Below are 13,940 nucleotides of genomic sequence, written 5' to 3'. Positions count from 1 at the left end.
AGAACATAGGCAGCAACCTCTACGACATCGGCCAAAGCAACCTTTTTCATGATACATCCCCAAAGGCAAGAGAAACAAAAGATAAAATGAATTTATCGGACTTCATCAAGATTAAAAGTTTCTGCACAGCCAAGGAAACAGTTAGAAAAACTAAGAGGCAGCCCACGGAATGGGAGAAGATATTTGCAAATGACACTACAGATAAAGGACTGGTATCCAAGATGAACAAAGAACTTCTCAAACTCAATACACGAGAAACAAATAAACAAATCAAAAAATGGGCAGAAGATATGAACAGACACTTTTCCAATGAAGACATACAAATGGCTAACAGACACATGAAAAAAAGTTCAAAATCATTAGCCATCAAGGAAATTCAAATCAAAACCACACTGAGATACCACCTTACGCCAGTTAGAATGGCAAAAATAGACAAGGCAAGAAACAACAATTGTTGGAGAGGATGTGGAGAAAGGGGATCCCTCCTACATTGTTGGTGGGAATGCAAGTTGCTACAGCCACTCTGGAAAACAGTGTGCAGGTCCCTTAAAAAGTTAAAAATTGAGCTACCCTATGATCCAGCCATTGCACTACTGGGTGTTTACCCCAAAGATACAGACGTAGTGAGGAGAAGGGCCATATGCACCCCAATGTTCATAGCAGCAATGTCCACAATAGCTAAATCGTGGAAGGAGCCGAGATGCCCTTCAACAGATGACTGGATTAAGAAGTTGTGGTCCATATATACAATGGAATATTACTCAGCTATCAGAAAGAACGAGTTCTCAACATTTGCTACAACATGGATGGCACTGGAGGAGATAATGCTAAGTGAAATAAGTCAAGCAGAAAAAGACAACTATCATATGACTTCTCTCATCTATGGAACATAAGAACTAGAATGATCAGTAGGGGAAGAAAGGGATAAAGAAAGGGGGGATAATCAGAATGGGGAATGAAACATGAGAGACTATGGACTATGAGAAACAAACTGAGGGCTCCAGAGGGGAGGGGGTGGGGGGATGGGATAGGCCGGTGATGGGTAGTAAGGAGGGCACATATCGCATGATGCACTGGGTGTTATACACAACTAATGAATCATCGAGCCTTGCATCGAAAACCGGGATGTACTGTATGGTGACTAACATAATATAATAAAAAATCATTATATAAAAAAAATGGGAAGTCATTTCACTGATGACGACGTACTGGTGACCAAAAGATACATGCATAAATGTTTCATATCACTTGGCTTCAGGGAAATGCAAATCTAAACCCCTATAGATGCCATATCACATGAGGCCGAATATCTAAAAATAAGAAGACATGAAATTATACATGTTGGAGAGGATGTGGAGAAAAAGGAACCCTCTTACTCCCCTGTACGAATGCAGTCTGATACAGCCACTCTTGAAAATGGTACAGAGTTTCCTCAAGAAGTTATAAATAAAGTTACCCTATGTCCCAGCAATTGCACTACTGGGTATTTACCCCAAAGAGACAGAGGTAGTGAAGACGGGACACATGCACCCCAGTGTTCATAGCAGCAATATCCATAATAGACAAACTGTGGAAGGAGTGCAGATGACCATGGATAGATGAATGGATAAAGAAAATGTGGATCATATATATAATGGAATATTACTCAGCCATCAGATAGGATGAATACTTACCCTCACACCGACCTGGGTGGAGCTGGAGGGTATTATGCTGAGTGGAATAAGTCAATGAAAGAAAGACAATGATTATATGCTTTCACTCCTATGTGGAATATCAGAAACAAGGAAGAAGACCATAGGGGAAGGAAGGGAAAATACAACGGGAAGTCATCAGAGAGGGAGAAAACCCATGATGGACTCTTAACTATCGCAAGAAACTGATGATTGTTGGAGGAGAACTTGGGGGGGGGGTAACGGGGTAAGTAGTATTAAGGAGGCCACACGATACAATGAGCACTGGGGGTTACACACAACTGAAAATTTATTGAAGACTACATCTGAAACTAATGATGTACTGTAAGTTGGCTAATTGAATTTAAATTAAAGAACAAAAGACCTCGAATAAACAATCCTAAATATTTGTATGGAACCACTAAAGATTCCGAACAGCCAGTGCAATGTGGAAAAGAAAAACAAAGCTGGAGGACTCACAATTTCAGATTTCAGGTTATACTACAAAGCTGCAGTCATCCTAACAAAACAGTACGGCACAAAAATAGACACAGCGACCAAAGAAACAGGATACAAGTTCAGACAGAAACCCACAATTATGTGGTCCATGAATCTTCCACAAAGCAAGCAACGATATCAAAAGGGAAAAGGACAGTCTCTACAACAAATGGTGTGGGAAAACTAGACAGCTACGCACAAAAGAATGAAATTAGACTGCTTTCTTACACAATACAGACAAACACAAAACAGTTTCAAGACCTCAATATGAGACCTGAATCCATAAAAATCCTACAGGAGGGAAGACAGTAACTTCTTGACATGGACCATACCAACGTTTTTCTAGACTGTGCCTGAGGCAAAGGAAATGAAAGCAAAAATAAATTATTGGGAATACAGCAAAATAAAAAGTTTCCACTCGGCAGAAGAACAATGAAAACGTAAAAATAATAAGACAACCTACTCAAAGGGAGAAGATATTTGCAAAGATCATATGCAATAAAGGGATAGTGTCCAAAACATATACAACTGATACTACTCGACCGCTAAAAAACAAATAATCCAGTTAAAAAATAGGCAGAAGACATGGACAGACATTTCTCCAAAGAAGAAATACAAATGGCCAACAGTCCTGTGAAAAGATGTTCACCATCACCCATCATTAGGAAAATGTAAATCCAAAGGACAATGAGGTAATACCTCAAACCTGTCAGAATGGCTAACATCAAAAGCACAACAAAGAGCAGGTGTTGAGAGGATCTGGATAAAGGGGAATCCTCGTGAAATGTGGGTGGGAATGCAAACTGTGGTGGCCCCCGTGGAAAACAGTATGAAGGTTCCTCAAAAAATTAAATATAGAACTACCCTACGATCCAACAATCACACTACTCATATTTACCCAAAGAATAGGAAAACAGTAACTTAAAAAGATACCTGCACCCCTATGTTTCTTGCACCATTATTTACAATATCACAATATGGAAGCAACCCAAGTGTCTGTAGAAAAATTGACAAATGAGATGATAGATGTGTGTATTCACACACACACACACACACACACACACACACACACAAACACACACACAATGGAGTATTACCCGGCTTGAAAAAGAATGAAACCTTGCCATTTGCAGCCACATAGATGGAGCTAGAGAGTATTATCCTAAATAAAATCAGTCAGTCAGAGAAAGACAAATCCCATAGGATGTCACTCTAATGGGGAATTTAAAAAACAAACAAAAATAAATAACTAAAAGGGAAAAAGGAGACACACCAAAATACAAACTCTTAACAAGAGAGAACAAACGGATGGTTACCAGAGAGGAGGTGGATAGAGGGATGAGTGAAATAGATGAAGGAGATTAAGAGGACGCTTTTCTTGATGACCACTGAGTAATATATAGAATTACTGAATCACTCTATTGTACACCTGAAACGAATGTAACACTGTATGTTAGCTCTACTGGAATTGAAATAAATTTTAAATAAAGATTTTTCTTTCAGGAACCTCTTTGAAAAAGCTTTTCCTGTGCACTGTATATAAGCCCCACTGGAGGATTCACTCTACAATAATTATTCACTCCATGCCTCAAATTCATATTTCACTGAATTCCTACCATGGATCCCAGCCCACGGGAGCCATGGTCCTTTTCTGTCCAGGCTCAGCACCTATGCATTCAAGATTGGAAGTAGAGACACATGTCACTTCACAGTCCAGAAAGCTATTATTGTTTCTGTTTCAGTGTGAGAGAGTCACAGACTTTGGGACAGGTTTCAGAGCAGATTTATTATGGATCCTGGATCTCTACTTCAATGTTCATTGCCTGAATCCATTTGGCTAATAGGTTCCCTGTGGATGGGCTTGCTTCCAAGCACATACATGGAAGATGCAAAGGTGGGTGGGCTTGGTGCGGGACAGGAAGAAGATCAAAAACAGATAAGGGTCCGACCCCTCCCCTGATCCAGGAACTGCTACTGGAGAGGGTACGGGTAGGAAAATTCATGCGAAACTCCAAGGTCACCAGCTGAACACAGGAGGCACAGGTCAAGGGATCTGGAGATGCAGGGGTTGAAGGCTGCTCTGAGCTACCGCTGAGAGGAAGGGAGGGAAGGAATGAGAAGGAGACACTGCCTGCCCCTGGCCCATGCTAGCTGCGCACCGCTCCGACATGCATCCGTCTACACAGCTGACACAGCCTGGGCTCAGGATGGGCTGGCTCACGTCCCTCAATCCTCAGTGGGACAGCTGGCCCCAGGGCTCAGAGACATGCTGAGGGAGATGAGAGGGAAAGCTACCCCACCCAGGTCATCCCCTCCTTGAGCAGACAGTCCTTCAGAACTGCTAAAAAAAACCCACTAACGGGGTTGAAAGACATGCCATGGTTGAACTAAGGCATAGAGATATGTAAAATAACATTCATTTTTAAGTTCAGAGCTGTCATCTCAGGAAGTGGGGAGAGATTCCCTGAAGAAGACTGAGGGGAGGGCAGGCCATGCTGAAAAGGGAGACATGGCTCTCCTGATTGGGGACCTGCAGCCCCCTTCCAGGGCAGGGCATCATCCTCGCATCACAGGAGATCCATGGAAGTGTTCCATCAGGGCCAGATGTTTGTCTCGAGAAGGCTACCCTGGCATCGGTCTTCACAGGGCACCAGGGACGAGGGCCAGATGGAGGACGGACAATACCCCAGAGGCCATGGGGCAAGAGCAGAGGCACATGACCTTGAAGACGATGATGAAAAGCAGGAGGTGGCAGCATGGAGCCGGCCCGAAAGTGCCATGGGAGCAGTGCCCACAGTTACACTGACTGGGTGTCTTCTGTGCCAGCTGTGGCTGACTTCAGTGTGCTCCAGACTAGTCCTGACCACAAGTCTAGGAAGCGTACAACACCCTCGGCCTCCTCTCCCCTTGCAGCTGTTAGGAATCATGGTCAGAGACCCTGGTCAGCTTTTGTGGAAACCAAGCAGTGGCTCCCCTGCATGCTGCACCTCTGTTGGTGGTCCAGAGCGACACTCGTGCCTGGCCAGACGTTGATGTCTACCTGTCTCCACACAAATCCACAGACAGGAGGGTGTCCCTGAATTCCACAGCACCTGATGAGACAGATCCACAGAACCCAACACCCAGTGGGTCACTCAGGACCTCACCTATAGTCATGGAGCTCACCATACCCTATTTCTGTCACTTCCCACAGAAAGCCTGTTTCTGATCCCCCACAATACCATACATCCTGGTTGCTGACTTGGGGTCATGCCATGAACCCACATGGCACCTTTCTTTAAGTGAAGGCTATGCCTACACCTCCTAGAAAATATTCCTAATGAAGTACAAGTCCATCAGGTCTATGGTGTGAACGGTAGCACACAGCTTTCGTGGTAGTAGTCAGTAATTCTAACAAGGGTTAACCCCACCCCCGTCTCACTAAACCTTCCTCCATCCCCACTGAACTCCTGGTCTGCCCTCTTAAAACCCTTCAGGAAACAAACCTTTCATCTGAATGCTCTCTTCACCTTCTGCTTCAAATCTTGTCCATCCACAATGATATGAAACTAGAAATCACTCTCAAGAAAAAAATGGGACAGTCAAAAATAGGTGGAGATTGGGGAGCCTTGGTGGATCAGTTGTTAAGGATCTGCCTTCAGCTCAGGTCCTGATCCCAGCATCCCGGGATTTAGCCTGGAATCAGGCTCCTTGCTCAGCGGGAAGCCTGCTTCTCCCTCTCCCACCACCCTGCTTGCTTTCCCTCTCTCGCTGTCTCACTCTCTGTCAGATACTTAAATAATCTTAAAAAAATATGTGGAGATTTAACAACATGCTACTGAACAACCAACAGTCAAAGAAGAAATCAAAAAAAATTTAGGAGTATCTTGACACTGATGAAAAAGACAACCTTCAAAAACTTATGGGATGCAGCAAAAGTAGCTTTATGGGGGACATTCATAGAAATTCAAGTCTTCATCAATCCATGAGAATGCTCTCCAATAACCTGATTTATGTCGTAAAGAAGTAGAATCAAAAAAACAAAAAAAAGCCCCAAATTAGTAGAAATAATGGAATAACAAAAAGGAATGCATAAATAAATCCAAAGGAGACTAAAAAGACAAAAAAAAAAAAACAAAGAAAATGAGAGAGGCCTTTTTTGGAAAGATAAACAAAACTGACAAACTTAGCTAGACTCACCAAGAAAGACAGAGGACTCGAATACAATCAGGAAAATAAGATAATGGATTCCTATCTCATATCAAAATCAAAAGAACTCTTCAACCTTGGACACAACAACTTCTTGCAAGCCACGTCTCTAAAGGCAAAGGAAATAAAAGCAAAAATGAACTATTGGCACTTCATCAAGATAAAAAGCTTCTGCACGGCAAAGCAAACGATCAACAAAACAAAAAGGCAATGTATGGAATCGAAGAACATATCTGCAAATGATATTACAGATAAAGGGCTGGTATCCAAGATCTATAAAGAACTCCTCAAATTCGACACCCAAAAATGGGCAGAAGACACAGAGAGATACTTCTCCAGAGAAGATATACAAATGGCCAACAGACACATGAAGAAATGCTCCACATCACTTGCCATCAGGTAAATACAAATCAAAACGACAATGAGATACCACCTTACACCAGTTAGAATGGTTAAAATTAACAAGGCAGGGGGCACCTGGGTGGCACAGCGGTTAAGCGTCTGCCTTCGACACAGGGCGTGATCCTGGCATTATGGGATCGAGCCCCACATCAGGCTCTTCCGCTATGAGCCTGCTTCTTCCTCTCCCACTCCCCCTGTTTGTGTTCCCTCTCTCGCTGGCTGTCTCTATCTCTGTGGAATAAATAAATGAAATCTTGAAAAAAAATTAACAAGACAGAAATAAAAAAACGTCAGAGAGGATGTGAAGAAAGAGGAGCCCTCTTACACTACTTGTGAGAATTCAAGATGGTACAGCCACTTTTGAAAACAATATAGAGGTTCCTCAAGATGTTAAACACAGAGCTATCCTCCGACCCACCAATTGCACAACTGGGTATTTGCCCCATAGACACAGAGTAATGAAAAGAAGGGGCACCTGTATCCCAATGTACATAGCAGCAATGTCCATAATAGCCAAACTGTGGAAGGAGCCAAGATATCCTTCAGCAGATGAATGGACAAAGAAGATGTGCTTCATCTATACAATGGAATATTACTCAGTCATCAGAAAGGATGAATACCCACCATTTACACCAACGTGCATGGACCAGGAGGGGATTATGCTAAGTGAAATTAAGTCAAGCAGAGAAAGACAATTATCATAAGGTTTGACTCCTATGTGGAATGGAAGGAATAGTATGGAGGACATTAGAAGAAGGAAGGGAAAAGTGAAGCGGGGGAATGAGAGGGGAGATGAACCATGAGAGACTACTGACACTGGGTAACAAACTGAAGGTTGCAGAAAGGGAGGGGAAGGGGAATGGGTTATCCTGGTGATGGGTATTAAGGAGGGCACGTGTTGGGGCGCCTGGGTGGCACAGCGGTTAAGCGTCTGCCTTCGGCTCAGGGCGTGATCCCCGCATTATGGGATCGAGAACCACAACAGGCTCCTCCACTGTGAGCCTGCTTCTTCCTCTCCCACTCCCCCTGCTTGTGTTCCCTCTCTCGCTGGCTGTCTCTATATCTGTCGAATAAATAAATAAACTCTCTAAAAAAAAAAAAGGAGGGCACGTGTCATAATGAGCACTAGGTGTTATATGCAAACAATGAATCATGGAACACTACATCGAAAAAAAATGAAGTACTGTAGGGTGAATAACAATTTTAAAAAAAGAGAAAAATATGAAATCCATACAGGAAAACTGTCACTATTTGCAAATGACATGAAATCCCTGAAGATTCCACACACACAAAAAAATGTTAGAATAAACAAATTCAAGAAAGCTGCATGATATAAAGTCAATATACCGATAACTGTGTCTTTATTTTTTTTCAGATTTTATTTATTTATTTGAGAGGAAGAGAAAAAGCACGAGCAGGAAGAGTGTCAGAAAGAGGGAGAAGCAGACCCTCGCTAAGCAGGGAGCCCAACACGGGGCTCAATGCCAGAACTCTGGGTTCATGACCTGAGCTGAAGGCAGACGCTTCACCTATGGGGCCACCCAGATGACCCAACTTCTTGCATTTCTGTATACTGATGACACACTTTCGCAAAGAGAAATTAAAAAAGCAATGCCATTTACAATTGCATCAAAAAAAATCTAGGAATAAAAGTAACCAAAAATGAGAAAGACATAGTACACTCAACACATGGCAGAAAAGAAATGAAAAACATGTGTGTCGAGGGGGGCAGAATGTATGGGTCAAAGATTTGGAAAGCAACACAAACAAATGGAAGCTTACGCCATGCTCCTTAACTGGAAGAGTTAGTTATGTGAACATGTCCATCGTACCCAAAGCAATCGAGAGATGTGATGAAATCCCTATCTGAATTCCAGCGGCATTATTCGAGCAAATAGAAAACAGTCCACAAACTTGTATGGAATCACAAAAGACCCCAAATACCCAAAGCAACATGGAGAAAGAAAGGTGCAGTCAACACACTCCCGGATTTCAAGCTAGGTTATAGAGCTGTTGTCATCAAAACAGGATGGTACTGGCATAAACACAGACACCAGGTCAGTGGAACAGAACAGAAAGCTCAGAAACTTACCCACACATAGATGATCCTAACTTACGACAAAGCAGCAGAAGATACGCCATGAGGGAAGGACTGTCTCTTCAGTGAGCGGTAACAGGCAAACTGGACACTAAATGCAGAAGAATATAACTGGGTCACTTTCTTACACCACACACAAAAATTTTAATGGATGAATGATTTGAACATAAGACCTGAATCCATAAACCTCCAAGAAGACACAGATACTAAGTCTCTCGACATTGGTTTTGGCAAAGAGTCTTCAGATCGGACACCAAATGCAAAGGCAACAAAAGCAAAAATAAACAAGTGGAACAACTTCAAACTGAAATCTTCCACACGGCAAAAGAAACCAGCAAAAACTTAAAAGGCCACAGACCCAATAAGAATCTGCAAATCATATGTGTGAGAAGAGGCTAATATCCAAAATAGACACAACACTCATACAAATCAAAACAAACAAACAAAAAAAAAACCTGTATAAAAAATGTGGGGAATATGTGAATAGATAATTTCTAAAGATGGCACAGAGGTGCCAACAGACAGAGAAAGTTGTTCGACATCATTCATCATGGTCAGGGAAACATCAGTCAAACCCACAATCGGCCATCCCCTCACAACTGTTGGAACAGCAATTGTCCCACAGACAGACACCAGGTGGGGTCAAGGGTGTGCAAACGAGGAGACACTGTGCACTGTTGGTGGGAATGGACATTGGTGCAGCCACTGTGACAAACGGTATGGACGTTCCTGAAAAAATAAATTCAACTACCACATGACCCAGTAATGGCCTACTGAGTATTGATTCGGAGAACACAAAAATACTGCCTCAAAAAGACAGATGCACTCCCACGTTCACTGCAGCATTATTCACAAGAACCAGACATGGAAACACAGACCTTGGGGGCCTTATGCCAAGTAACTCAGACACAGAAAGACCAATACCAGATGCTCTCATGTACATTCCACGTGGTATAAACAAATACTGAATGCATAGATACTGAGAGCAGATTGGTAGGTGCCAGATTTGGGGATGGGGTGGTAGAAACAGGTGAAGGTGGTCAAAGTCTCAATGTTTGAGTGAGAAAATCCAACAGTCATGAAATGTTCTGTCCAGCATGGAGACTAAAACTAACCCTGCAGCATGAGGTATAGGTTTCCCTGCTCTTTGAAAGTACAGGGCTTCTGAGAAACCTTGCACAGCAGAAATGGTGTCAAGAAGGAAAGGCCATTAATTTACACGGAACAATTAGACAGTGTGCTCAGACTCCAAAATTCCTTCTCTTTGGCTTTTCTTAGGCCTCAGGACACAAGTTTCTAACAGAGGACCAGCATAAATGAAGATAAAGCACAGCAGAGGCTCACAGACACAATTCAAAGTGCTGGTGGCTGGATGCGGAGAGCGGTTCCCAGCGGAAGGAGCTGGTTGGGGTGCACGCCGCCTCTGTCGTGCTTCTCCCCAAAACAGATGCTGAACGCGATTCTCACTGTTCACATTTTTTCATAAGAGGGAAATCCTCTTCAGGTCTCTTCCTCTTACTGAAGCTGGGTAATAACGTAGTTCTTTCAAGAAAGCCCAGTGTCTTACTGTGAACGTTTAAAAAGTGGGGGATAGTTGTACTTGAGCATTGCTGAGGGAGGAGATGTGAAAGGTTCTCCCAGACACAAACCTCAGCAGATCCACCAGGAAAGGCACCTTCTTCAGCATGCAAAACACGGACTACCTCCTACCCGCAGAAACCCTCTCCTTCCCCTCGATCAGGACAACCCACAACACCTGGGAGTTACCCCAATTCCTCCATTCTCCTGCTCTAATAGCTATCCCATCAGCAAATCCTGTGAGCTCCATCTTCAAAATGGACCCAGAATAGGTCTAACCATTCCATCCAAGGCCACCTGTCTGGTCCACAGTGCCTGAGTTGCTGGAAAAGCTTCGTCATGGACCTGCCTTGCCATCTTCAACCCTCTGTCATCTGTTCTCAACACTGTAGCCAGGATGGCCCAGTGAAACAGGGTCTGATGGGGTTATAGCCCTGCAATGGCATTCTGTCACCTCCCTGAGGTCATGTCCTAAGCTGTCTCCTGTGGCCACAGGGCCATCTTGCTGCTCCTGGACATACCTGAATTTCTCCTGCCCCAGAGCCTTTGCACATGCTTTCCCTTCTCTTTCGAATAATCTTGATGTGTTCTCACTCACCTTTGGAGAAGTCTGAATTGGAGTGACAGGGACAGAAGATGAGGCCGTGTGTGTTGGGTGAGGCTGGTGGCCCAGAATAAGGTTCTCTGCCAGCTCTCCGCCTGTGCCTCACTTGTCCTCAGCCAGGAACTTGCACACAGCCCTCACCTGTCACAACTCCCATCCAGGAGACCCACAGCCACCCCTGGAGCCCACCCTGCCCACCCCCTGCTGCAGAATGCATTCAGCTCTCCTCTGGGACCCCTGTCAGCTTTACCCAGTCCTGGAACTCCCCCGTCTCCTGCAACGCTCCCGGATTCCCCCTCTGCTTCCAATGACACTGGTGCAAGGCTTTCATGAGAAAGCTATAAAAAATGCTAACTAAGGAAAGGTTCACACCTACTTTCCCCTTCTGTTGCCTTTCTCTCCACCTTCTTTCGTACCTGTGCAAACTGTAACCTATCAGTGGAACATGAACATGCTCTGAGACCTGAATCTTTCATTGCAGCTTTCTGAGGACTCCTTATGTGATAAGAAACTAGTATATCCTACAACAGGGTGTTTTACAACTCTCATCTATAGAATAGTACAGAACAATTCACTACAATTTTACCTCACTCTTTATGAAGCAGAACACTTTTTCCTTTCTTCTCTTACTTAAATACCATTTAGTTCACATGCCATGGAATATTCACTTTAGGGGTAGGATTTAGTGATTCCTCACCTGCATACAGTACACGGTGCTCATCACAAGTGCCCTCCTTAATACCCCTCACCCATTTAACTCTTCCCCCCATGCCCCTGTCCTGCAGCAACACTCAGTTTGTTCTCCAAGGTTGAGTCTATTTCCTTGTTTGCCTCTCTCATCACCCCTCCACTCTGTTCATCTGTTTTCTTTCTGAAATTCCACATGTGTGAGAGCATAGGGTATTTGTCTTTCCTCACTGATTTTGCTTAGCTTAAAACACTCTAGATCCATCCACATCCTTGCAAATGGTAAGATTTCATTCTTTTTGAAGCTGGGTCATATTCCATTATATATATATATATGTATCCCACATCTGCCTTATCCATTCATCAGTGCATGGACTTCGGGATTTTCTCCATAGATTGGCTACTGTGGACATTGCTGCTATAAACATCTTGGTGCATGTTCCCCCTTTGAATCTGCATTTTTGTATCCTTTGGGTAAATACCTAGGAGAGCAATTGCTGCATCATGTGGTTGTTCAATGTTTAACTTTTTGAGGAAACCCCACACTGTTTCCCAGACTGGCTGCACCACTTTGCATTCCCACCAACAGGATGGGAGGGTTCCCCTTTAAGCAGAACATTATCTGCCGGCAATTTCATAAGAGGAAACAAAAACTCTGTGAGATGCACCCAGAGTCAGGCAAGCAGTTGCAGACTTCACCCCAAGGCTCCTGACGCCAAGCCCCTTGAAGCCACCAGCATGTCACTATCCAAAAGAATTCCCAGACTCTCCTTCTGACTCCACCACCAAAGAAACTACAGAGAGAATATGGCACCTCAAAATATCGAGATAATACATTTAGTAAAACTAGAAAGTCAAGCTCAACTTTTAAACGGGAACAGGCCGCTTTGGATAATTTTCAATTTTCCCTCCACCCTAATATTAACTCTTCTGATGAATAAACTAATCAATGATGAAACATCACCTTTTTCAAATGACATCATCCAAGTCTGTATCAGATGAATAAAGCCATCTAACTCTAGATGCTGGCCACTCAACCATATCTTAGGCCCAATTGAATAAACACTGTTAGAAGAAGGAACAAATTAGATGTTACAAACAGGCACAGAGTGAATCTCACCTTCCCTTTCTAATAAAAGAGGGTTCCTAGGAAACAGATGGTCAAAATACATTTGTAAGCAATAAATGGACAGAGAAATTGTGATCCCCTGCAAAGATCTACCTGCAGGGAAACTAAGTAATTCTTGCACCAAACCCAGAATGCTGACAGCTACTTCAATTTTACTTTGTGGCTCAACTAGAGAAAAGCGAAAAGCCCAGGAGGTTTTGGGATAATGAGAGGTTTTACCTCCAGCCCTGACATAGATAGGACATTTTGCCAAACATACCTGTGCATTCTCTGAACACTGGCGTCCTGTGACAAGCTGCCTCGCTGACTCCGATGCTAACGTTCAAAACCTCGGGTATCTTGGAGCCAGAGCAGAGAAGTGCTGTCAGCTGGGGAGAAGAAGGCACCTCTAACCTAAAGCCTACACACCTGCTTCGGTTTCTGGGCGAAGGGGCAACACATACTTGTTGTTTAGCAGTAATTATCTTCATTCTCAATAGACCAATGACCTTGCCTTTTCTGGAAAGAAGATTTCCTCTTCTAAAGAAACCCTCAATTTGTCTATTCCCAATGCAACTAGAGTGGGGTCTGGTTTATGCCCACCTCCAGGCCCCCACCTGGAGGATTTTCCTGCATGATTCTAATAGCCAATTACCACTAACCCGGGGGCACACGGGGCATAATGCTGAAGAGTGGGGACGGCTCTGGGGCTTGCTACTGCCACACCTGTGCCTGGGGGACCAGGGCACACCCTGCTGAACTCGGGGTACTGCTCAAGATGAATCGCCTGCACTGTGTCAGAGAATTGAAGGTGGGATTCTGTGAGGTCCTTACCTGCACTCTTCCAGGGGAACAGGGGAAACCCTGAAATTCTGCAACCCATCCCACAAAAGCTCAGGTGAGAGGGCGCCCTGGAGTTCACGGGTATGGGGAATAAGGTCAATTGAGGACATGGGGCAGAAGAGACTTTAAAGGGAAAAAGAAAACTCACCTGAGTCCCCACAATGAACCCTCTCCACGTGCCCTTCCAGAACCCTGCCTCAAACCTGGGGCACACCCTACCGCCGGACCCCAAGCCCAGTGCAAGCTGCTCACTCACCAGCAGAG

Source organism: Ursus americanus, chromosome 22 (genome assembly GCF_024610735.1).
Source record: "Ursus americanus isolate L20-20 chromosome 22, mUrsAme1.1.p, whole genome shotgun sequence".
NCBI classification, from domain to species: Eukaryota; Metazoa; Chordata; class Mammalia; order Carnivora; family Ursidae; genus Ursus; species Ursus americanus.
The sequence above is the reverse complement of the archived record's forward strand: the minus strand, read 5'-3'. Positions refer to the sequence as shown.